At 50.4% G+C, this 25,031-nt stretch overlaps 1 pseudogene; it reads left to right on the plus strand.

Moving 5' to 3' along the window:
• Positions 1–5,084: 5,084 nt before the first annotated feature.
• On the plus strand, positions 5,085–16,972 carry LOC149344201 (uncharacterized; annotated as a pseudogene).
• Positions 16,973–25,031: the final 8,059 nt, after the last annotated feature.

Genomic DNA, 25,031 nt, shown 5'->3' on the forward strand with positions numbered 1-25,031 from the left:
GCAAGAGAAATACGAAAGAGTATTCTCGGAAGAGATTCCAGGAAACGAAGGGCCCCCGGTCACACTGGAGTTGTTGGACAACGCGCAACCCAAATTTCTGAAGGCCAGGCCGGTGCCGTTTGCTCTCCGAGATTCAGTTGAAAAAGAGTTGGACAAACTGGAGCAGCAAGGTGTCATCGAGCCGACGCAGCATTCAGAATGGGCCACACCACTTGTCGTAGTTCGCAAGAAGAACGGAACCATACGCCTCTGCGGAGACTACCGGAGCACCGTCAATCTTGCGACTAAAGCGTCCTCTTACCCGCTACCGACACCTGAAGAAGTATTCAGTGTACTACGTGGCGCAAGAGTCTTCAGCACATTGGACCTCACCCAGGCGTATCAGCAGCTGAAGGTGAGCGAGTCAACTGCTGAATTTTTGGCAATTAACACACTGAAAGGCTTGTACAAAGTCAAGCGACTGCCTTTTGGCGTAGCTGCAGCCCCGGCCATATTTCAAAAATTCATGGAGACAGTGCTTCAGGGCATCCCAGGAGTTTGTGTCTACCTTGACGATGTCATCATCAGTGGCACTTCCACTGAAGAGCATGCAGTGCGCCTAGAGCTCGTTCTCGAAAGGCTAGCAAACGCTAATTTGTGCATAAGCAAATCGAAGTGCTGTTTTGCGGTGCCAGAGGTGCAATTTCTGGGACACCGAATTGATGCGGAAGGCATTCACCCTACCGAGGACAAAGTGCGAGCGATCACAGAAGCACGAGCTCCAACAAACAAGCAGGAGCTACAGGCTTTTCTCGGACTCTTGACGTTCTACGACCGGTTCTTGGAACAAAGAGCTACCGTGGCCAACGACTTATACCAACTCCTTCGGAAAGATGTGACATGGACATGGTCGCCACGCCATCAGCAGTCATTCGATGCCCTGAAAGACCTGATTCGAAGATGTACAGTCCTCCGCCACTACGACGAAAGGAAGCCTCTGCTTTTGGCTTGCGACGCATCACCGTACGGAGTCGGCGCGGTTCTATCGCAAACTGACGAGCAAGGAAGGGAAGCTCCCATCGCCTTCGCCTCACGTACGTTGTCGCAAGCAGAACGCAACTACGCGCAACTTGACAAAGAAGGGCTAGCCATCGTCTACGCGGCGACACATTTTAACCAGTACATTGCCGGCCGGAAGGTGACCTTTATAACCGATCACCGACCGCTATTGGGCATTCTGGGACCACAAAGGCCTATGCCACCAACTTTGTCTCCGCGAATGACACGTTGGTGCATCAAACTCTCAGCGTACGACTACGCTCTGGTCTACCGCAATGGGAGTAAACATCAAAACGCCGATGCGCTAAGCCGTCTGCCACTAGACGCAACTGTTGACGAACCATTTCCACCAGGAGACGTTCTGATGTTCGAAGCACTGCCAGAACCTCCGCTTACAGCAGGCACAGTTGCAGCATCTACGCAGAAGTGCGCAGCTCTCCGGCTAGTTTACACAGCTGTTCAACAAGGCAACGTGCATAAACTCAAAGGGGACAACTTCGACGCTTACCGCAGGCGAGCTACAGAGTTGAGCACCCATCGCGGCTGCATCATATTTGGGTCCCGAGTTGTGATTCCGAGAGAACTACGCGCACAAGCTATGTCTCTCATCCACGCCGGACATCGGGGCATCGTTGCAATGAAAAAGTGTGCCAGAAGCTACATGTGGTGGCCTGGCATTGACAACGACATCGAAACAGTGGTGCGAGAATGCAAGCCTTGCCAGAGCAGCCGGAGCGCCCCGCCGAAAGCTCCTGTCCCAGAATGGGAAAAGCCAGACACACCATGGCACACACTGCACATTGATTTTGCAGGACCAATTGAGGGCTGCACTTTCCTTGTGGTCGTAGATGCCTACACAAAGTGGCTTGAGATGAGGCAAATGGGACAGACGACTTCGGCAGCAGTCATTGACAACCTCCGATCACTATTTGCAACGTTCGGCCTGCCGCGCAAGGTAGTGTCGGACAACGGAACACCGTTTGTGTCTGCGGAGATCCTCAAGTTTTATCGCGACAACGGGATCTCATCAGTTACATCGGCCCCCTACCACCCAGCGACAAACGGACAAGCCGAGCGCTACGTAGCCGAGCTAAAACGCGCCCTTGAAAGAGATCAGACAGGCTCGCTGCAGCGCCGCCTTGCGCGCTTTCTCTTCAAGCAGCACACGACGGTTCAGAGCACAACAGGCGAGACCCCCTCGAAAATGATGTTCGAGCGTGAAATGCGAACCCAGCTCACAGCCATCCTCCCCGAGCCAAAGGCAGAGACGTTCCGGGAAGAAAAAGCAATTCCGCGCTGCGGCACGCTTAATGAGGGGCAGCGCGTCCTCGCCCGACAGTTTCTGAAAAAGCCACGCTGGGAGGAAGCTACAATTGTCAGACGCATAGGCCTGCGCTCTTGGCTCGTCAACATACATGGCACAGTAGCACGCCGACATCTCAACCAGCTGCGTAGATTTACGACGCCGTCTGAGAGCTGTCCGCCAGCGGAGAGAACACGTGCACCATCTTCCCACATAGCCTGGCACCTCTTCCCGGAAGAAGAGACTTCGCCCAGGACAGACCTAGGAGACACAGCGAACAACAGCCAGCCTACAAGTGTTTCTCCCCCGAGCGCACAAAGCCAGCGCGCCTCCACGCGTGAGCGCCGACCCCCTGCACGATACCAGGCAACTTTCTAAGGGGGAAGGAAGTGTTGTGTCCCCTTATTGCTTTTGTGTGTGTGCGCCCCCGCACCCTCCTCCTAACGACCACTCGCATCCTCCTCCTAACGACCACTCGCATCCTCCTCCTAACGACCACTTGCCCTTCGTCGCACGCTGTCGCCAGATGCCCCCCCCCATGGTGCGCCCCCGCATCCTCCTCCTGTTTTGGGAAGCCACTCCCTCCCGTGGACGCTTCTCCGCTCCCTCCTTTCTTCGGGCGGCCAGTTCGGCTCCTGCCTCGGTCGACGCTGGTCGCACCCTCATCGGCTTTAAATAAACGAAGTCTTAAAGTACCGTGTGCGTCTTTCGCTGCATTCAACACAGCGACCGGACACGACAGAGTGCAAATAAGAATTAAGTTCTGATCGCGTACCGGTAGAACTGGCAAGAATTGCGAGGAGTCCGGTCCGAGGTAGGCACTTATCTGAAAGGAACACAGGGGAAGAATTGAAGCTGGCCTGTATCGGCATATTAGCGCTTTTCTGATCGAAATGGCGCTACTCACATTTACAACAGGAATTTTCTTATGCTGAAAAGGTCTGCAAATAGAGGAATTACGGGCATCGTCCTCACCGGCCAATTTCAGAATGAACTGTTTGCGTCGATAGTTTTTTGGACGCTCATCCTAGAGGCCAAGCTGCACTTGATCGTAGTTCTTTTTGATACGAATGTCACAACTTTTAGTCGAAGTGAGGGTAACGTTTTTGAAAGCAGTTTTCGGAGGGAAAAATTGTCTTTCGCTGCCTGAAAACAAAAAAAAACGTCATTAACCTACTCAGAAAGAGCCCTAGAATCGATTTACATTGAATTGCATTGATTTCTCCTCAGCGTCCGTCTACTATCCTGCTTGTTCGAAATTGTTAATGTATTGGGCCACATTACCCTAAGTGCGTCATATGTTTCCTTCGGACGTGTTATATTTTGGCAGCGAATATTTCGCAGCTGCTACTGCTGTGGCGCTGTTGACCCACCCTAGTAAGGCTAAGCAGGAAGACGAAGAAGAAGACGAGCAAGGCCACTGACTAGTCACGAAAGGCAGTACGCCGGTACTGAAGGAGCCTTCCACGTTTCAGCAGCTTCAAACAGGCATTATTCCCATCTCATCTGGCGGTGAGTGGATGTCCTCTGGGTTCTTACGGCAATTATACTCGCTCTTTTTCATCTGCTCTATGCTCTACCTTAGCACTTGGTTACTTCCGCACTTCCCAGACTTCACTATGTTTATTTGGCTTTGTCATATAATTATGTGCAGCGCTAAAGCCGCTAGCGGCTAAGTATAGTCAGTGTGTCAGGTCCGTTGCTATCAAACTGTCGACCCACCGCCGTTGCTTAGTGGCTACGGCGTTCGGCTGCTAAGCCCAAGGACATGATATCGAATCCTGACCTCAGAGACTGCATTTCGGTGGAGGCTGAATTCAAAAATGACTTTGTGCTGTGTGGTGTGAATGCTCGTTATAGAATGCAAGGTCTTCTAAACTGATCCGAAGTAGTCCACTACTGCGTGTCTGAGAGGCTGTGTGAAGCTTTGACACCCTGAAACCCACACACCATACCACATCATGCTGTCGGTTTATAGCACCAAGCTAATGCTCCTGCATCGAGAGCGATACACATTCTTCCCATTTAACGCACACGAAAAAAAAAACTACCAAGTTTAAGGCTGGTCACCTTGGCTTGAGGCTACAATGCTTCCATTAAACGGCGTTTAAGGTGGAGAAATCTCAGCTGCGTAAATACAAATATCGAATGAAAAATGTGCTATCTACGGTTTTCTATGGGCCAGGACGTGCGAGATCTTGCCGCCGCGCCTGAGTAACTTTGGCCTGCTGTCGAGCACAAGATCACGGATTATATCGCAGCCACGGCTACGCCGCGCTTTTGAAAGCGACAGGTCCAACCGCTCTGCCAGGGACATCTCACTACACAAATAAGGTTTCCAGGTTGTAAAAAATCTAATCGTCCCGGTATGGCACACTGTATCTGCAGGTTTAGTCACTTAAAAAAATGAAAAATTTTTTTTGCAGCTTACTTAAAATGAGACAAAACGTGCTCATTAGGACGAGGCCTGGTTGAATAGGATCTCTCGCTCTCCGTACCGCACTAGAAATTAAATGTCTACGTTGTCAAAAATCAGCAAGCCAATACCCCGAAGCAAAGCAATTTTCGGCCAATACGCGCCCCTCCTTCGTGCAGTATCAACGCACAAACACGCAGTATTATAGTAATCTACTGACTTCTCGGTGTCCCCGAGCTACAACGCGATTCTAAAGAAAGATGCCCCAGAGCTTCGGAATATAGTTTTGTCATCAACTCAAAACAAATGTTAATGCTCGCAGATCAAATGGCTCAGCGTGGAACCACACCCCCCGTCGGACATTCGTGTGGGCAGACAACGCCAGCTGAAGGCCCCGACGCACACAATACTGCCCTGTGGGAAATACGTGGCTGCTATACAGGCACCTCCCTCGGCTACATCCATCCTTGCACAGCTACCGACATCCAAACATGCCAGATTGTCCGGAAGCTGTCTGCATGGAACGAACTTCTCTGCCAGGCTCGCTTCGAACTGCGAGAATCATAAGGGATATCTGGGCAGCTGTCTCTAGTTAGCTTCGAAAAACCCTGCCTGACAGTTCCATCGCGAGAACAGCGGCAGCAAAGCATCGCGCTCGCGTGCCAGCTCTTAAAGACGCATCGGTGCGTGGCGACGCTGGACATCAGCGTTGTGGCAATGGAGCCGGGCGAACTGACCCTCCTTGTCGACGCCCTTCAGGACAGCTCGTGCTTGAGAGTGCTCAAGTTCCGTAATCCTCGATTCGCCAGTGCGAAGACTCAAGAGGACCTCTGTGCATTGATCGCTTCTTTGCGCAGCTTAGAAGAACTTGACTGCCCAACTGCATGGAAATGTCCTGCGGCGTTTTTGGAGGTGCTATCCGGGCACCTACGAAATAATGCTTCGCTGACAGCCCTGCGGATACCCATGATATGCGTCAAAAGTCACTCCGCGGAAAGTTTCTTGGACGCACTCCGAGGCAACTCCAGTCTAACGAATCTGTCTCTGGACGAATCCTTCATTGGCGAGGCTCCTCCAACGTACAGAGCAGGGTTCGCAGAATACCTGGGGATTACCACGACGCTAACAACCCTGACTATAGTGGCGTGTAATAAACTGCAGGACTCCTTGAAGTACGTTCTTGAAGGCTTGCTAGCAAACAATACTGTCTTGAAGGTGACCCTCACAAACTTCATAGTCGACAAGGAGAGCGCCACACTCGTTCCAAAGATTTTCGAACAAAATGTGACTGTAAAAGCGTTCAATATGATTTCAACCAGACAAGACTCGGAAATGCTTGACAGCGGCATGTACGACGAATGGCTTGAGACTCTCACAGAGAATAAAACATTAGATGCTGTGAGGCTTCCCTTTTGTGCCGGCAATGGAAAGCAATGGGGCGAATTCTTCGCGATTCTGCCATCAAAGCGAAACCTCAAAGTCACTATCGAAATGAACTTCACTCACTATGATGTTTTGCCGCAGATCTGCAAAGCGCTCAAAGAAGCCGACGCAGAAGAACAGGTTTTCTTCGAGACTAACTTTCCTCCGAACAGTGCTGATATGCTTGACTACAAGGGATTTTCGGAAGTATATGCGTGCCTACGAAGTGATACGAGGAACGAGTTTCTGCGCATAATGCAGAAACTCCGCTCTGCTTCTCACGTTACATCGGTGCAGCTAGTGGTTTCGACGCATGCTGTAGATGACTCGCTAATATCAGCGGTTGCTGACTATATCAGAGGCACGCTTACTCTTCAAAAACTTCACCTGATTTTATACTGCGACCCAGCTTTTCTGGTGCCCAGCAACGACCTTTTGAAGGCCATTATTTTATCTTTGGCTCAAAATGCCAGCATAAAGGAACTGCACATGAAAGTCCCAGACATGGAGGACGAAGACATTGACTTGCTAGCGCGCACGGTGAAGTCCCTGCCCAATATGCAGCGCATGTACTTCGTGCCCGAAAGAGCACGCGACGCCAACGCGTTCTTCAGGGTCTTGTCCGAAGACATCGCCAGCAATTACACGCTGCTCAGCCTGACCGTAGACGTGTCCGTTGACGAGGTGCAAGCAGCCAGAGACTGGTTCGCCATCTGGGACACGACGCGACGGAATTCCGGCCTACTCACCCGTGCAGCCCTGTTCGTGAGCGGTACTCGTTGCGACAGGTAAGTAGAAAAGGAAAGCGGGATCAGGCTGCCATCACAGTCATGGGCTCCTCTTAGTGTGAATAGAGTGCAGAGATTACTAGAAGGAAGCTAGTCGCTGGCTCTGAGCTGCTGATGTTGATTTAAATGTTAAATATTCGTTGTATGTATTAAGGAAAGGTTATGTGGGAGGTATGAACGGCGGAATCGGGCACATATAAAGTGTGGTTTGTTTAAATAAGATAAATGTTGCGGAATGTAAGGCTCACTGTGACAAGGCAGAATCTTTATGAAACTGCTTGTACACCTTTCGGTCAATGCTTAATTTAAGGGAAAAAAAAAACTTCGTGTTCCATTTCTTCATATGGTAGCTAAAACCGAACTTGAAAGAAAAAACCTAGTGCGCAATTTCTTCCAAATGTCCACCAACCCAGCTGTAAGGCGTTAGATTGTTTAAAAAAAAGGGTGACTACAGCTGCCGCTTATGTTACTTTTATGACGATGGAAGTCCAGAAAACCTAACCCTTTCCGTTTTAATCCGCGGAGTGTGCGGAAACGCGTTGGCCACTTATCCGTTCAAATGATTGTGGTTAGATCATTCGTGGAGGGGTACAGGAAAAACTTTTTTGGGCGTCCGCTTTTTTCCCTTGAAAATGGCCTGTCGCCCAAGTAATCATCAAAAAAAGCACAAAACACCATTGCGCACCAGTTCAGATTCTTTTCACTCTTTTTCTTCTCCTCGCTTGCTGTTGCGTAGCGAGGTCAGGCCGTCTCGTTGCCGTTATGGCCCGGTCTTGTGATTGGCGTTAGCGCGAAGGACGATGACGACGATTTTCTTTGTAGAAACACAAAAAAAACACTTTATACATATGGGATTAGTACAGATGGTACAGTGAAGACAGACTCGAACAAAGGAAGAGCAACAATAGAGAGGAGCCGCCATAGCTCTCCCGGTCAAAAGCTCCTGGCGAGAACCCCCAGATTACCGCCAACATCTCCTCTTAACCCCTCAGCTGATCGCTGATTGGGCCGGCCCTCTCGTGACGTAACAGTTGCCTGTGGCCGTGTATTTAGGCGGGCCCACAGTGCTTACAGCGAGCCCCACGTGACTGATATAAGATACAACACAAGCAAAACGCAACGAAACCATAACAGAGTATCTTCCCCTCAGGAAGTGGGACTGCGCTCACGAAAAGAGGCAGGAATACACACAAACACACGAACAGAACCGACCTTTTCCCTGTTCCTCGAAGCGGCGCCAGCCGGCAGAAACACAAGCGCACGGCCAAAAGCAAAAACGTCTCGGCGCCTCCGTTAGGCCGCAAGTTCGGGCAATGAGCGTAGCTGAGGCGTATATCTGTACGCGCAGCACAGGAACTATGGCGTGCCGCCGCCGATGCCGCCCGTTGCTTTAAAGAAAAAGAAACCTAAAGGCCAGCGTTCGCAAAGCGCGCCACTGACACCGACCAGGCACAGTTCGTATTCTCGGCTTCCCGCGCATCGCCCAGAAGCGGCGCCGTTTCCCTCACGGTGAATACGCGGAGTCGGCGCACACACGCACAAGCAAAAGAAAAGGGAGCGCTCCCCGAAAAGCGGTGCTGGTGCAAGTGCCGTTTAGGGTTTCTCGCGGCAGGGATCCTTGAAAGGGACCGAGACGAGACGGCCGGCGCGCCGTAACTCACGTAACGCGTACCCGGCTAGCTCTTCGGCGCGGGCACTCGAAGGCGCGACCGTGCCAACCGCGTCGACAAACAGTTTTCAGGCCGACGGGAACACATATATTTCGGCTGCTGCGTGGCGGCCTTAAGCTCAGTGGCTCTACAGCACCTTTAGTATTTAGCTACAACTATTTTGCACGGGAAATTTTGGTCTAGGTCTACATCAATGCTGGATTGTTCCTTGACGTCACGGTCGACCGGCCAACCTTAAAGGAGCACAGAAACCTAAGTTTTGGGTCCGTGCTTTCTTCTTACTAATGATTCATAAGACAATGTTATACTGGATTACCACGTAATGTTCTCCTACGACCGCTAAAAAACTTCTAATCATATTTCTTTCTCATGCTCTTTCGCTCTCAGTTTCAACAGCCGAACGATGACTGTACCTCCAAAGTGCGATTATAGGTAACGCGAGACATCGGAAAAACTTCAGTATAATCGCTGCTTCCTGCATGAAGTGCAGGAATGAAAACAAATGCAGAAGCAGCGATTACACTGCAGTTTTTTCATGCTCCACAAACGAACTACATGGAAGAAAAATTCAATTATAACTTAAGCGAATACCCCATGGTGAATCATGTTTAATAGTCCGCATCACAGTAGAGAAGAAAACATGCGGTCGAAATTCGTTGCCTATACTTGTTTAGCTGAAAAATACTGGCGTCGCCGTCACCAGCAAACTCTAGTTTCTGGGTTGGGTGACGTCACAATAATCGTAGCCAGTGTACACTGGCGTTATTGGTATGGGTGGAAATTAGGAGCAGCTTATCTTGTGATATTCAAGGACATATTAAATTACGTTCCACTGAACGCCTACGTCTGAAAATTGCTAGAAGGCAAGATATGTTAGTGCACTGTGGTTCGTACCTCGGGATGGTCTCCGAAGTTGTTCTTCTCTCCAGCAACGTGCGGAATAAGATGCAGCCGGTTACTGCCAGACAAGATAGACGATTTTATTTACATAGCAGGTTATCAGGAGTCTCCCCTCTAGAAGCACACTGAAGCCATGTTTTATACACTTTCAATTCCCCAGGTACCTATCTGGGGAAACTTGGTTGTTCGAACATCGCCAATCACCTTCCTTGACGAAACCCGCCCACAAAAGGGCGGAACATCACCCTCTCGCCGATCCTCCCACCGTGACAAAAAGGCGGGACATTCACACTCTCGCCGGTCCTCCCACGCACAGATGGTCGATCTGTGTATTTTGTTCACCCATCGTTCCGTGGAATTAGGAGTCCTTTGGCGGCAACTAAGGTGATATACACATTCTCGCTGTCAAGTCGGAGCCGTTTCGCACCATGATGGACTCCCTTTCGTTGTCGGTCCTCTGTCGGTTTTGAGCGAACTTGAGAATCCAAACAGACGCGTTTCCGCCGACAACCGATTTAGGGGCCTCCGTCCCCTGGTTGCTCCGCCACGCTCCCCCCCCCCCTCCCCCGCCGCAGCCGCCGACAAAGGCTGCCGCAAAGGTTAGCCAGCAGTGTCTCTCGGCCGTGAAGGAGGGGGCGACGGCCGTTTCTCGACCTCGAAGGAGAGGGTAAGGAGCCACCGGCGGGCGCACGTGTGCGCGACCAAAACAATTCCCAGAACGGGACACCGGAAGCAAACGCGTACACAAATACACACACACACTCAGCGTGCTGAAACCGGCCGTTATTCACGTAGCCCAGTCCCGCTGGCGCCACTGTCGTCGCTGCAGACGGCGCGTCGAGCCCAACAAGGCACCTTGTTACGCCCACGGAACAAATTATATCGTTTTTTGCGTTCCAAATTTTGTGTCTGTGCCCGGCTAAAAGAGAAGATACCGACTGGACCAAGAGGATGGATGGATGGAAAGAACTTTATTACACAAAAAAAATCTTCCAGGGTGGTCCCCTACTGGTCCAGGAGTCCACGGGCTTGTGCTTCACGTAAAGCCCGATCCACCAGCCTTATCTGGCCGGCGGGCTGAGCGGTCCATAAAGCACCCTCCCAGGAAGAATGAGTGTGATTGGGGATGGGGGGTACTGCCTTTGGGGAAGGACATTCCCAATGGTAGTGGAAAAGTATGGATCTGGGCACGCCACAGGTGGTACAATCAGGAGGAAATGTGGGGTGAAAGCATGAGAGACGGTGGAGGGAAATGAAACAGCCTATCTGTAATTGTCGCCATGTGGCGCTGGATGAGGGCGACAAGGTACTGTGGGGTGGTGGCAGTGTCATGCGGCTGAGTTTGTAGAATGTTGTGATTTGATGATATGTAGAGAGGACCGATGGGGCCTCTTGCGCAGAGTTCGGTGCCATGATCATCCGGGGTCCAAGAGTTAGATGCTTTTAAAGATTACGCATTATACTCTGCGACAACGTTTTATGGCAACTGAGCGGAAGTCACCGAGCCGAAACACGCCCGTCTCTTACCCAAGGGCATGTAGTCCGCGCTGGCAGTAATTTTTCTCCTAAAGGAGTACAAACACCTTTTTTTTCGTGTTGCCTTTATCCAAATGATGCATTAGACCAGGGGTTCTCAAACTTTTTTGCTTGAAGGAACCCCAAAAGCCTTCAATAAGCTCTAGGGACCCCCCCCCCCCTGCTTTCACTTACCAGCAATGTTATCGAGTGCATTTTTGCAAAGAGAGAGTTGCAAAAGTTAAATGTTTATTGTACAGATTAATACAAATACTAATGTGATGGGTGGTACTGCTTCCCTTTTAAGAGCAAGTCAAAGCGTGGCTCAGTAGCACTCAGAGCCAGTCTCATATCAGCTGCCGGGTCAGGGCCGGTGAGGCTTCTCGCGGAACACAAGAAGACAGCCCGCGGAACCTCTGTGTTCCGCGGAACCCAGTTTGAGAACCCCTGCATTAGACAATAGTATACATGGAGATCCCGTGCTATTGGCTTACGACAGCAAAAGGCGCCCGCGTGCTGTGCGATGTCAGTGTCACCCACACTTCGCGCACTTTTAGTGGGAAGCTCCCAGACACCCTTAGAGCGTGTGGGGGTAGCTGTCTCGGACTCGAATGACATGCCCTCGACTCAGCGTGGCAAGCTCAGCGGAGACCAGCCACCAAGTGACAAGAGGTTTTTGGGCGTTCGGTGCCCAGCTTTCGCTGGTCGCAAGCCAGAGAATGGGTCGGAGCCAAAGGTTCACAAAACAAAACAAAGTTTATACAGCAATTGAGACGATACAGAGGGTTTCACAAACACTAGTAGAAAGACAAAGTGATTAGTAACACAATGCAATTCGTGCAAAGTTAAACTCGAGAGAGAATACAATTCAAAGGAAATATTACACCTAAAGAGCACTAAAACAGGAGAGAGAGGTAAACAAGCAAAACACAATTTGTTCACCGGGCACTGCGGCAGTCCGACGACCAGAGTTCCATGACGATGCCGTCCCACAGACTGGCGAACGTTGCATCGTTGGTCCGATGCTGGCCGAGTGGTGTTTTCCCGGGAGTCGAACGGGCGCGCTTCGATGAAGCTTAAACGGCGGTCCGGACTGACTTGACAGCGGTCAACGTCCTTCTTTTATAGGCTCGCTCTCATGTCTGTTTGTTGTACGCGCCAAAGTAGGCGCGCACATACACGCAGTATCTCCCTTATAGTTTCCCTTCCTTTCTCTCGCCGGCCGCGCGTCCCCATTGGTCAGAGGTTGGGGGTCGCGTCTCGAAGTTTCGAGCTTATTCCGGCGTGGCGCCATCGTGGCGGCGTCGCCGACGTCCGGGTGCAGAGGAGGGGGACATGTCTTAGCGCACGCAAGGCTTCCCCCTCTTCCCCTGGTCAGCTGTAGAAGCAACTCGGATGTTCTAGAGAAATCTTCGGCGTGGATGACTCATCCCCTCGGTGCACGCCGTGTCGGTGAGCGGTGGTGGAGGGGAGAGAGAGCACACGCACACAGGCTAGGCGCTCCGCGGGGGTTTCCTCCTCTCCCGTTCGTCTCGCGCCGGCGAGACGCGTCCGCGCGGCGCTGTTTTTCTTTGTTTGCTTCAAAAATGCGCCGAATTTTGTGACAGTCAGTGCACGTTAAAAATCCCCGAGTGGTCGAAATTATTCCGGAGACCTCTACTACGGCACCTCTTTCTTCCTTTCTTCATTCCCTCCTTTATTACTTCCCTTACGGTGCGGTTCAGGTGTCCGCCGAGATATGTGAGACAGATACTGCGCTGTTTTTCTTTTCTCAAAAACCGATTTACCTTTACCTTTAATTACTTAAGCCTGCTTACGTGGAGGAATGTGAACGCATGTATTTTGACGAAAGGCTAGGGCCGCTCTAGCTCTCACGGCTTGCCATCTCGGTGGAGACCTCAACCGCATCTTAAAAGCTTGCAACTGAAGGTGCATATGTCGTCGGTCCGAAACTCTGTCGCAAGTTAGCTGCAACTTGACTAAAACATGCAATCGATATATGGAGAGAGAAATGTTATGACACCACCAGGAGCGCTGTATGACGCACGGTTGCTCAAAATTTTGGTGTGAATGTAATCGGGAATAGTGCCACCGCATTAAGATCAGCCAGTGATGTCATCGTTGAGATGCCATCCACACCTTCATGGATTATGGAGCAGGTTTGGGGCCTGTAGCTGACTTGTCACGTGGCCGGAACTGTTTGCCGTCTGTCACGTAACTTGATGTGACGAAATATTACATCGGTGTCACGTGATTTTGTATGACCTCACATTTCCGCTTTGCTTCGTCGTGACGTGATTTGACATGAGGTCACATTTTGTCATCGTCACTTCACTTGGCATGGCACTCGTTTTGTGGGCTCAGAAAGTCTCCTCCACCTGGTGGGCACACCAAGCCCATCTGCCCTAATTCCCGACATTCTATGCCAATAAAGTTTTCTTCTCTCTCTCTCTACATCGGTTTGGTTTATGGGGTTTAACGTCCCAAAACGACTCAGGCTATGAGCGACGCCGTAGTGAAGGGCGCCGGAAATTTCGACCGACTGGGGTTCTTTAACATACACTGACATCGCACACTACAAGGGCCTCTAGAATTTCGCCTTCATTGAAATTCGACCCCTACGACCGGGGTCGAACCCACGTCTTTTGGGTCAGCAGCCGAGTGCCATGACTACTGACACACCGCGGCGAGTCATAATTCATGGTTGTCACGTGAATGATATGCGTTGGCTCGTGACGTCACATGGTGCCGTTTTATGCGGACACATTTTGCCGACATGATTTTGAAAGTGAGCCTTATAATGCGTTCGCATTAATTGGTATATAAAGTAATTTGTTCTTAATGCTGTTTTGGTTTTGTTTTCTTCAACCGAGCGATGGCTGTGGCGAGTAGTTCCCGTATAGGTGACGTAGGTCACTTATACAGGTATTGCAACAGGCTGGCATAACTATTGTAGTGAAATAGGAGCGATTATATCGTAGTTTTTCCGGCCTCACGAAACCTAAACACCAATTACCCGTCACAGCCATAGTTGGGTTGATGAAACCGAAACCGAAGCAGTATCCAGAAGAAATTCTATTATAAATTATTTAATGGTCCTGGGCCAGTACCACGAGGTGCTCCATGTATTGAAGAAAACACGCATCTAAAATGTATTGTCGACACTCCTTGAAAAACGCTGTACAACATCAGTATCCACATATATAAGTAGTATTTATAACACAGCTTCCAAACTTCAAAGTTTGGAATCAAGAAAAAAGTGTTTGTAATTACAGCTAATTTCCAAGGCACCTCTTCTTGCAAAAGGCTTTCATAGATTGTCTCGAGTGCACCAGCGACGGAAAGGCGATGCCCCTAGGGAGCAATGCTCCAAGAGGACCGGTGCACCGTGCGGCCGGATTATGAGGTGCATGGCAGAGTTCACTGCACAGAAAAGCTATCGCCGGTATAGTAGAAATTAAAAATTTCGAAACAACTGAAAATTCTTATTTTTCAGTTATATGAGTTCGCAGGCAGGGCAACTAAAGTATATTGCAATTTTCTCACTGGAAGTCTCCGGAACAATATCTTTAACGTGTACTGGCATTGCACCGCACATGGGTGCCTTGACAATGCAAGGCACCCGTGTGCTGTGCGATGCAGTGAACATTAAAGATCCCCAGGTTGTCGAAATTTTTTCGGAGGCCTCCACTAGGGCATCTCTTTCTTCCTTTTTCCCTTCATTCCCTCCTTTATTCTTTCCCTTACGGCGCAGTTCGGATGTCCACCGAGGTATGTGAGAGTTGCTGCGTCATTTCCTTTCTCAAAAAGCAATTTAAAGCCTCTAAATCAGACAAAGCTCCGCTTTGAAAGGAAATATCAAAGGTAAATCATCGTTACATATGAGTGGCAGCAGAGACACTAAAACCAGTCTTTTTTTCTCCTCTGTAAAGAACGTATACAGAGTTAATTCGTCAACTGTGATGTTACTGCTTATTTGAAGATATTAAACAACTGTAAATATATGAAAACGAAAATTCAGATTGCTGATATTTTACAATTTCTTGTAATCTTTGCTGAAACAGTGCTCTTCTCTCTCCAAATATTTCTTCTGTTCGGCACTATTGCTTACATTTTTTGGTGCAGAAAAATAGCACGAGAATTGTTTCCGCCTCTGCTGAACGGAGGCATTCCGCGTTTTGTATACAGTATTGCCCACTCGCTTTGTTGCTATGAGATCAATAACACGTGCTTGCAGAGCTTAACATACTGCTCGACATGTTATCTTTTAGTCTCAACGTTATAACCGATCCACTTGCCATAATTTCTTGCAACGTAGTCGTTATCGTCTTGCTATCTCACCTACATTTATTAATACACGTGGTAGCAACTAATCTCACTCAGAGCGATCAAATTATTTGCATTAGGTTGGTTTGGTTTATAGGGGTTTAACGTCCAAAAGTGACTCAGACTATGAGGTACGCTGTAGTGCAGGGCTCTGGAAATTTAGACCCCATGGGGTTCTTCGAGTACCGCCAGGAGAGTGATTCTTGTGAAGTAGAGTAGCCGAAGAGTGGCGGCGGCATAAGCGCGGCACAAGTGCGCGGCACAGTGCATCCGGTCACTTCTAAGGCCAAGAGCGAGGCAGGCGAAGCTGTCGCTCAACCAACGGCCCATGGGCGCCACTCTCAGGATCCGGGCGCACGCAAGGCCGAATCAGAAACGGGTGATTAGAGCGACGCAAAACGTAGCTGCGCGGGTGACGCAGACGCCGTCACTGACGCATGCAGCGGCAGAACTAAACGAGTCACGCATAGTGATGCTTGCCGAGCGCACAAACTGCAAAACAGATAGGTGGCTATAAAGAACTACGAGACTGCGCGGCTCAACACATCCGGCTTATTTTACTGTCTTCAGCGAGGCAGACGCAGCTGCTAAACGTGTAGGTAGAAGACTGCGATGAAATTTGTGTTACTTAGGGGGTAAACGTCCAGGTAATTTTAGTTCGTGTAATATTGTTTCGAGATTCGAAAACAACAACACAGCTTCTGGCACCAGAACTTTCCTCAAAATACTTTAAAAGAGAGCCGATCATTTACAGTACACTTTTAAAGAATCCGCTACGCCTTGGAGCGACCAGCGATGCCGGGCTTTTGCCGGAAACCGCGCGCAAGACGTCATGCATTGCTTGTTACGTCAGCAGCGGAGGGCTGTTGTTGGATCGCTGTACCAACTTTTCCTGACATCACGGAGCTACCATGGTTGCGGCCGTAAGCTCCTCCCCCCCCCATGTAGCTCCCGCGTGCGTTGGCAGCTGGCGGAGGGGCCGAGTGGTTGGGGCTGGCGCGGCAGCGCCAACATTTCGGTATGCAAAAGTGACAAGAAGAGGGAGGAAGGCGCGAAAACGCGGAAATTCAATTTTTAACTGGAGGTTACTCAGCTTCCACAAAACGCATTTAAAAAATTCTTGCTGGACGATATTTGTGCAGCGGCGTCATTTAACGCCCTAGACATACTGCAACATTATTGAAAGCCGCTTTCAGAGGCCCTTTAACTGCATAATTAGAAATACATACATACGCCACCAAATTCGAATCCTGCCTCCACCAACAGGCCCTGCGGCGAAGCTGTGGAGTGGATGTGCCGACACCCCGCGCTGCCCGAGCAAGTGGCCGAGCTGGCGTCGGTGACCGAGGTCCAGGCGGCGGCGATGATCCGAGATGCCGTGAAGGCACTGGAGGACATGAACGAGTACATGCGGCTCACCGGCGTCGTGAGCCGCTGCGTCACGTGTCTCCCGTCCGGAGACGACCGCGCGCAGCTAGACGACCTCAACGAGGACTGCTGGCGCGCCATCAGGCGCTACCTGCTGCTCGCCGACGTGAAGGATCCGCAGGACACACCGCACGCCTTCAAAGCACCGCCTTTATGCGGACTCTAGTCGCAGCAAGAACTGATACACCTTACTCTTCGTTTGATTGGCGAGCCTGGTATTTTGGCACAAATTCGTTGCGGTGTTGCTTTGTGAGTAATAAGTGTATTGCGAAATGGTTTAGAGTGTTCTTGTTCGGGAAGCCTTGTGTTACTAAACCTACTAGCGCCCGGTCGTAGACATTAGTGTACATACAGCAACGTTCATTCCACTGCTGCGGAGGGGGGGGGGATTTCGAATGGGATGTCTCCCGGAAATAAACGGTCAATGAATATGTTCCCTCTGCAAATATTCAACACGAGGAATTTGACTGCGATACATTGCCTAAGTTAATATTTTCGTACCGATGCCCTAATTCAATAAGTTAGTGACTTTGATGTGTACGCACTTTATTTCGTTTGCTACCATTCTTCTTTCGTGTGTTCTTGATAGTGTCGTGAAATTAATTTTTTTGCAAATTTTGTATTTGGTTTCTAGATCAATCTTCAAGATATTGGAGCCTTTATGTCATGTAGTTCATGTGATCATATATTTCGCGCTTTGCAATAAATTTTTTGGATGGGTCTGCACCAGCTTTGGCAACTGGCCCAACCATTGCTTTGAAGTGCTGTTACATCTGTTGGAAGAATTAAATCAATAATATGACAAAATTTACACGTTGTAAGCAAACAATTATTCAGCTATATCCTGTCATATCTTCGCATATTTAGTATCTCGCTAACCCTTTATCTCTTCCTTTTTTGTATTGCTTTAGCTCTCACATTTTTCCTGCAGGTTAGCGCGTGCAAAAGCATAGTGTGAGGTTTTGGTATTTACAGTGTATATAATTTACACTGCGTACGTCTTGCGAAGGATCTAATGACCCAGGATAGTCAATATAACCTAAAAATAGGATGAAGGCACCTTCCTGATAAGGGCATTCGCATATGAAATATGCGAATGCCCTGCAGCTATATATAGCTGCAGGTGGTATGGGGTTCAGGAGTCCGGCTGGTCTAATCGGAGGCTTTTTGCGTCGCTGACACTCACAGCACATTTTCAAGTAATGAGACACGTCGGCAGCTAGCCGTGGCCACCAGTACTTCTCCTAGATGCGGTGCAACGTGCGAGCAATGATTAGATGCCCTGCAGTCGTCTCGTCATGACATGCCTGCATAATATCTTGTCTGAGATTTTTGGGCACGACAACAAGATGCACTCTTTGTTGGGCGCAGAGTTCTTCTTCAGAAGGACATTATTGTGAAAGACGAGATACGAATATTGGCGCTTTAACCCTCGTGGAGGCGATGCGGTCTTGTCTTTCAGATAACCAACTACGCTATGCAACTCAGGATCCGAGCGCTGCTGCTGCACGAAACTGCTGGCGCTTACCGATCCTAAGAAACCATCGCCGTCTTCCTCTTCCGCTGCTGCGTCGACGGGGGCTCGCGACAAGCAGTCTGCGTCGGAATGCATGCGGCCAGATTTGTAGACTACAGTTATGTCAATTTCTTGAAGACGAAGGCTCCAACGAGCAAGGCGGCCGGAGGGATCTTTCAAATTGGCTAGCCAGCATAGAGCATGGTGATCGCTCACAACCTTGAATGGTCGTCCGTACAGGGAGGGGCGAAATGTCGACATGGGCCAAATTATGGCTAGACATTCTTTCTCGGTGGTCGAATAGTTGGTTTCGGCTTTCGACAATGAACGACTAGCGTACGCGATAACTTTCTCCTGTCTACCATTTTTCTGAACGAGGACCACTCCTAAGCCCACACTGCTTGCATCGGTTTGAATTTCGGTGCTCGAGCAGGGAGGGGACTGTAAGCGGCACTAAAGCTCTTTGAAAGCTTCCACTTGCGGCGTTTCCCATTTAAAAGGCAAGACAGGCTTGGTAAGGTGGGTTAAAGGTTCAGTGATGCGCGAAAAGTTTTTGACAAATCGCCGATAATAAGCGCACAATTCAAGGAATCTGCGTATTGCTTTCTTGTAATTTTACTGTGGAAACTCTGCGATCGCAGCCGTCTTCTGAGGGTCTGGGCGAACTCCATTCTTGCTTACGACGTGATCAAGGAACAGCAGCTTCTCATAGGCGAATGGTACTTCTCTGGTTTCAGTGTTAGGCTTGAAGACTTGATTGTTTTCAGCATTATCTGAACCTTCTGAGATGGTCTTCAAAGCGTGAGGAGAAGACAACAACGTCATCTAAGTAGACTAGACAAATTTGCCACTTCAAGCCTGCGAGCACGGTATCCATTACTTGCTGGAATATCGCTGGGGCAGAGCAGAGGCCGAATGGCATCACCTTGAACTCGAAGAGCCCGTCTGGTGTGATGAGCGGAGTCTTTTCGCGACCCCTTTCATCGACTTCAATTTGCCAGTAGCGGCTCTTCAGGTCCATCGATGAGAGTTACTTAGCGTTGCACAGCCGATTCAATCCATGCGGGGGAGGGGGTAGACATCCTTCTTCGTAATGCTGTTCAGGAGGCGGTAATCGACGCAGAAGAGATGGGTGCCGTCTTTCATTTTCACTAGGACGACTGATGCTGCCCAAGGGCTCCTCGATGGCTGGATGACGTCGTCACGTAGCATTTCCTCTACTTGCATACGGATAGCTTGGCGTTCTAGTGGCGATACGTGGTAGAGGGTCTGCCGCAGTGGTTGGGCGTATTCTTCCGTGACAATGCGGTGCTTGGCAAGCCGGGTTCGTCGCACATTGGATGCTGATGAGGAGTATTCGCTGTATTTTTGAAGAAGACTGAGGATTTGGTCTTGTCTGCTCCGGGGTAATGCTGGGCTGATATCAAACGTGGGTTGCTGGCCTGTGTCAGATGGTTCTGCGGGTTGGTCGGCGAGGGCAAATATGTCTCTGATGTCTGCCAGCTTGTCGAGAAAAGCAACCGTCGTACTTTTGTTTAGATACCGGTATTTTTCGGTGAAGTTAGTTAGCAACACCTGGGCTTGGCCATTTCGGATTTGGGCTACTCCCCTAGCGACGCCCAGTGCTCGATCAAGGAGTAACTGGGTGATCCCCTCGGGTGATCCACCCGCCTTTGGCTGTTGCGATGTCTCCAGTGCCTATGCAGGCGACGACACTTGATTGGGGCGGCACGTTCAGTGCTTCGTCGAGGACGTTTAAGCAACGTAATCAGTCACTCTCGTCGCAGCAGATATGGCTTTGGCCGTATAAAGCTTGATCGACTTAGAACGAAGGTCGATGATCGCCCGATAATCATTCAGGAAGTCCACTCCCAAAATCACGTCTCGCGAGCATATTTGTAGGACTAGGAAGGTTGTAGCATAGGTTCGCCCATTTACTATAACTCTCGTGGTGCAGCGTCCTGACGGTGTAATAAGGTTACCACCGGTGGAACGGATCAGCGGGCCATCCCATGTTGTTGTTACTTTCCTGAGTCGGACAGCGAGTGGCCCGCTCATGACGAAATAGTCAGCTCCTGTGTCGACCAAGGCAGTCCCCGCGTGACCATCGACTATGACATCAACGTCACTTGTTCGCGTTTTCGTATTGCACGTCGTCTTCGGTGTACGATCTCGGCTTCGTCAAGTAGTGAGGCTGCGGTGGGCGTACTCCGACGTTACTTCTCTGGCGGTGGCAGAAGCTTCATATCTGGCTGCGTCATCGTCGTCGTTGTCAGTGTTTTCGTCGTAGTTGAGGCATGGTCCTCCGTTTTCGTCGATGGTGGATCTTTGTTCTTTCGCTCAGAAACAACCTCACCTCCAGAGGCTGCTTTATTCAGTTTAACCTTCAGGGGCTGAGGGAGCGTCCATGCACGGCGTAGCCTCGGCTAGGAGATACAAGGCACGGTGACGATGGCTCTGGGGAGCATGATAGGCGGCTCGGCGATGAGTGTTCTTCCCGACACAAAAACTCCTCGATTTCGCCTGGTCGCTGGACGGGTCGGGGTCGTGGGGCGTCGTAAGAGAACCCTCGGATGCCCGTTCTCCTGTATGGGCAGTACCGGAGAATGTGACCGCCTTCGCCGCAGTGGAAGCATAGTGGGCGGCGCTGGTCGGGTTTCCTCCAGTCGCCGCATTTCCTCCGCCATGTTCGACGCTCTTAGGACGGGCGGGTTGGGTGAGAGGGCGGCGGTCCAGCGCAGCTGGCTGAGGGCGATAGGAGCTTGGATCCCGTCGTCGAGGTGCAGGACGCCGCGCTGTTGCGGCGTAAGTCATGGCTGGGGGATCCAGAGGCTACGTGGTGGTCGGAGTCACACTCAAGGCCTGTAAAACTTCTCTCCGGATGACGTCAGTGAGCGATGTAAGCTGCGGTTGCGTTCCCGTTGGCAGCAATCGTCGGAGCTCTTCTCGCACAACTTAACGTATAACCTCCCGCGGGTCATCGTTGTTAGCGGTGTCCGAGCAGCTTGCTGAAAAAATGCACTGCTGGCGGTCATACCGGCGGGCTCCGGCATCAAGGGTTTTTTCCATGATGGATGCCTCTTCTATAAATTCCCCGACGGTTTTCGGTGAGTTGGGACGAGGCCGGCAAAGAGTTGCTTTTTAACTCCTTCATGTTTGCTTCGGCACGCCGGAAGAGACGTTTCATCTCCTCAGTGTATACTTCAACGGTCTCGTTTGGGTGTTGTATGCGAGACTAGCAGCTGCTGGGCTCCCTCCCTTGGTACGACGTTCGTGAAAGTCTTCAGAAGCTGTTTCTTGAAGGTTTCCCAGCTCGTAAGGTTAGCTTCCTCATTCTGAAACCAGATTCTTGCTGGTCCATCTAAGGCGAAGCAGACGCGCCTTAATTTCGTAGCATCGTCTCAGTGGTTAAAGATAGCCACACGGTCAAACTCTTCCAGCCATTCTTCGGGGTCTGCGCCATGCGAAGCGTCGAATGTTGGTTGCACCCGGGGCTGCTGCAGAATGATAAGAGTCGACGTACGGGGCAAGGTCATGGTGGACGTTGCTGTTTGCTTTCGCTTCCGGGTAGGGTCCGGCAGAGTCCCGAATTCAGGTGCGTCCCCTAGCAGACGTCGGCTTGCGCAGTGGACTGGAGTCAGGTCCTCCGGTGAATGACTCAGAGGGCTGGCGTCACGACTTGCAGGGAGGGTCCCGTACATGGAAGGCAGCCCAGCACCTCCACCAGATGTCACGTTGTAGTGACAGCAATCCAGCGGTAAGCAAGACAGCAACAAGTTTTGCAAACGAAGCTCTTTATTTGGCCTGACTTGCGCCCGCAAAATAACTAAACAGCACGGCAGCGGCGTGAGCAACAAAAGTGCTTGTCAGTCGTCGAACTACGAATGGTAGCTGCTCGCGGCCTCGCTCAATTTAAAGCCGGCAAGGAAACTTCCAAATAACAGGTCAAGATAATCTACAGTAATCATGAAAAACGTAGATGCAGCTCTTCATGGCTGCGATCAATCGAGATTAGTCCGGTCACTTCTCGCGTCGCGAACAAAAGTGATAATACCCCTTTCCTGCGGCCTTGAGCGCGAACGAACTCACACTACAATGATACGTGACAGTATGATACTAGTACCGCGATTATCACTACCAGGTACCATGAAGCTAAGAGGTGCTGACGCGACTCGCAGATGCAAAAAAAAATTGGAGAAAAGGACAGGCAATGGTTGGGAATACTCTCAGTAGCCGCCGCGACTTTTCTTTTTCAGCTTTCCTGCAGCTTAGTCGCGCGTGTCCACGAGTGGGATTTTGAGGAAAACAATGTGCGGTTTATCTCGTCACCGACAGTACCGGCAGTGAGTGAGTGAGTGAAAAACGTTTATTGTCCAACAGAATGAGACTACCTCATCCAGACCTCCCCTGTCCTATACCCTCAGTTGAGAGAGGAGGATCAGGAGAGATCCGGCCGCATGGGGTAGTCGCGTCAGATGCTGGCCAGAATCTCTTGTATCCCGGCAGACTCTTCAGCCTGTCGGACGGCGGTGAGCTGGAGCTCAGGGTCTGAGCTCCGGAGCAAGGTCTCCCAGGCGTCTCTACTATTAATGTTGTTTGCCCTGCCTGGGGATTGGCTACACTCACATATTATGTGGTCGAGGGACCCTCTCGCTCTGCACTTCTTGCATTTATCGTCCTCCTTTCTGGAATGATATGTTTGCATAGAATTGGGTGTGGGTAGACATCAGTTTGTAGACGCCTCCACGCCACCGCCTGTTGATTGTTGAGTGTTATGCTAGGCGGGGGAAAGTACCTGCGATGTTGTCTGTAATATTCTGTAACTTCCTGACAGGAGATTAGTCGCCCTTCTCTCCCGTGATCTGCGAGCGGTGGACCGTCGTGTGCAGCTCGGTGGTAGAGATCCCGAGCCACCTCGTGGGCCGCCTCGTTGCCACGGACAGATTCGTGCGCGGGGGTCCAGATTATATTGATTGTTCTGTTCAATGTCGCTTGTCTTAAAATTTTGGCAGCGAGGGGAGAGACTCTCCCAAAATCCTTTTGCAAGATTGACGCAGTGCATTCGAGTCATGAAGGCTGCTAGCTGTCCACTTTTAACGCGTTTCGTTTAGGTCATATACACGTTTTAAAGTCAGCCTTTGCCCTCTTATACTGCCATAGTCACACCTTCGGCCGCCTTCTCATGTTTGTGTGCGCGCGGCCGTATGATACTGCCGCTGTCAATAACTGGATTGCATCCATGCTCTGCATTGAAATCCGCACTGCTTCTTTTTGAATATGATTGCTGGGTCTCGAGACATGCGGCTCCGCATATTGTTTTCAACACTAACGCAATCTGCCGCATAGACGTGCAGAACGATCACATCAGACATGAAGGCGCGACTACGAAGTCGCTAAACACCCCTTCCGGCACACCTCATCAAATAGCACTGCCACTACCTGCAGGACGTCTTCCAGGTGTGAGTATGCATTCACGGGACACCCGGCCATCATGCATAATGCACTTGGTAGCGGACTGCTCACGGGGCCGCTGGCGCGCAGCTAGAAGAAGACCCCCTGCACTGACTCGACGTGAGCCCGTGCAACTCGACCAGCTTTATCGGTTTTCCATTCCCATTCTTATACCTGTCTCCTTCATCACCGCCTTAAACATTAGCAAAGGGATCGTAGCATCTTGTTCCCGACATTGCTCCTCCGATCACCTCTGTCCTCCCTCGCTCGGCCGAGGTTCTCGCTCACAAGGCTAAAGCCGGCACAGCGTGCACACCGGACATCCCGAGTCGATGGCGCCGAACCAGGTTCAACTACCACATTTGAACTGCTGACAACAACATCGATTTACGACACCTCATCTCTACCTGCCTTTGCACGGCGAGCCTCCGCCCCCGCTACACCTCTGCACTCCGCATTCAGACATACGAATACCGAAGACGCCAAGCGTAAGCTCGGTGCCTTGCTGGACATCGTTTGGAGTTCTGTGTACTAAGCCTAGCCTAACGCTCCCACCTCCGCCTTAGGCTTAAAGCCTTGTCAGTAAACATTTATCAATGAATGAATTATGACCAGGAACATTGATAATAGTATTAACGCGTTCCCCTTTGTTCCAGGACGGGAGGCTTCGCCCCGTCTGCTTAGCCCGTTACAAGCGCTCTTAACCCTCTCAGGTCCAGTGATTCGAATTGGAATCAGAAAATTAGCGGCCAGTACGTTTCACCAGAGGAAACAATTTCCGCTACTATCGCTATAAATTCAACACTTAGCCCTCATTTGCCTGCCAACCACGAAAATAAAGAAAATCTTCACATAATCCTACCATAGTGGCAACCACAAAGTGGCAACCGCATAGCGGACTATCTTCTAGCGACTATAATCATTTGAGCATCCACCTCGCGTGCGCTAGGTGCGGGGTGGATCCCCAGTGCCGCCGGATGCCCACCAGGTATGGAGTAGGTATCAGCTTTGCTCTGGCCGGGTGCTCGGCTAATATAGTGAACTGCTTGGGAAATAAGATTCACACCCCACCTTGTGTAAACGAAAATGCCTTGTGCCATGGCACTCTTTGGCAACCATGCACCATAAAAATTCATCATCGTGAACAATTTTAATAAACCCTGTTGACATGACGTACAAACTTCCGCTCAGTGACCAAATGACATTTTGAGATGTTCTTTTTTTTTCCAGTTCTCCTCGGCCGGTTGCGTGAACCGAG

The sequence above is a fragment of the Amblyomma mixtum genome, chromosome 5, assembly GCF_055824585.1.
Source record: "Amblyomma mixtum isolate Tamu chromosome 5, ASM5582458v1, whole genome shotgun sequence".
NCBI lineage: Eukaryota > Metazoa > Arthropoda > Arachnida > Ixodida > Ixodidae > Amblyomma > Amblyomma mixtum.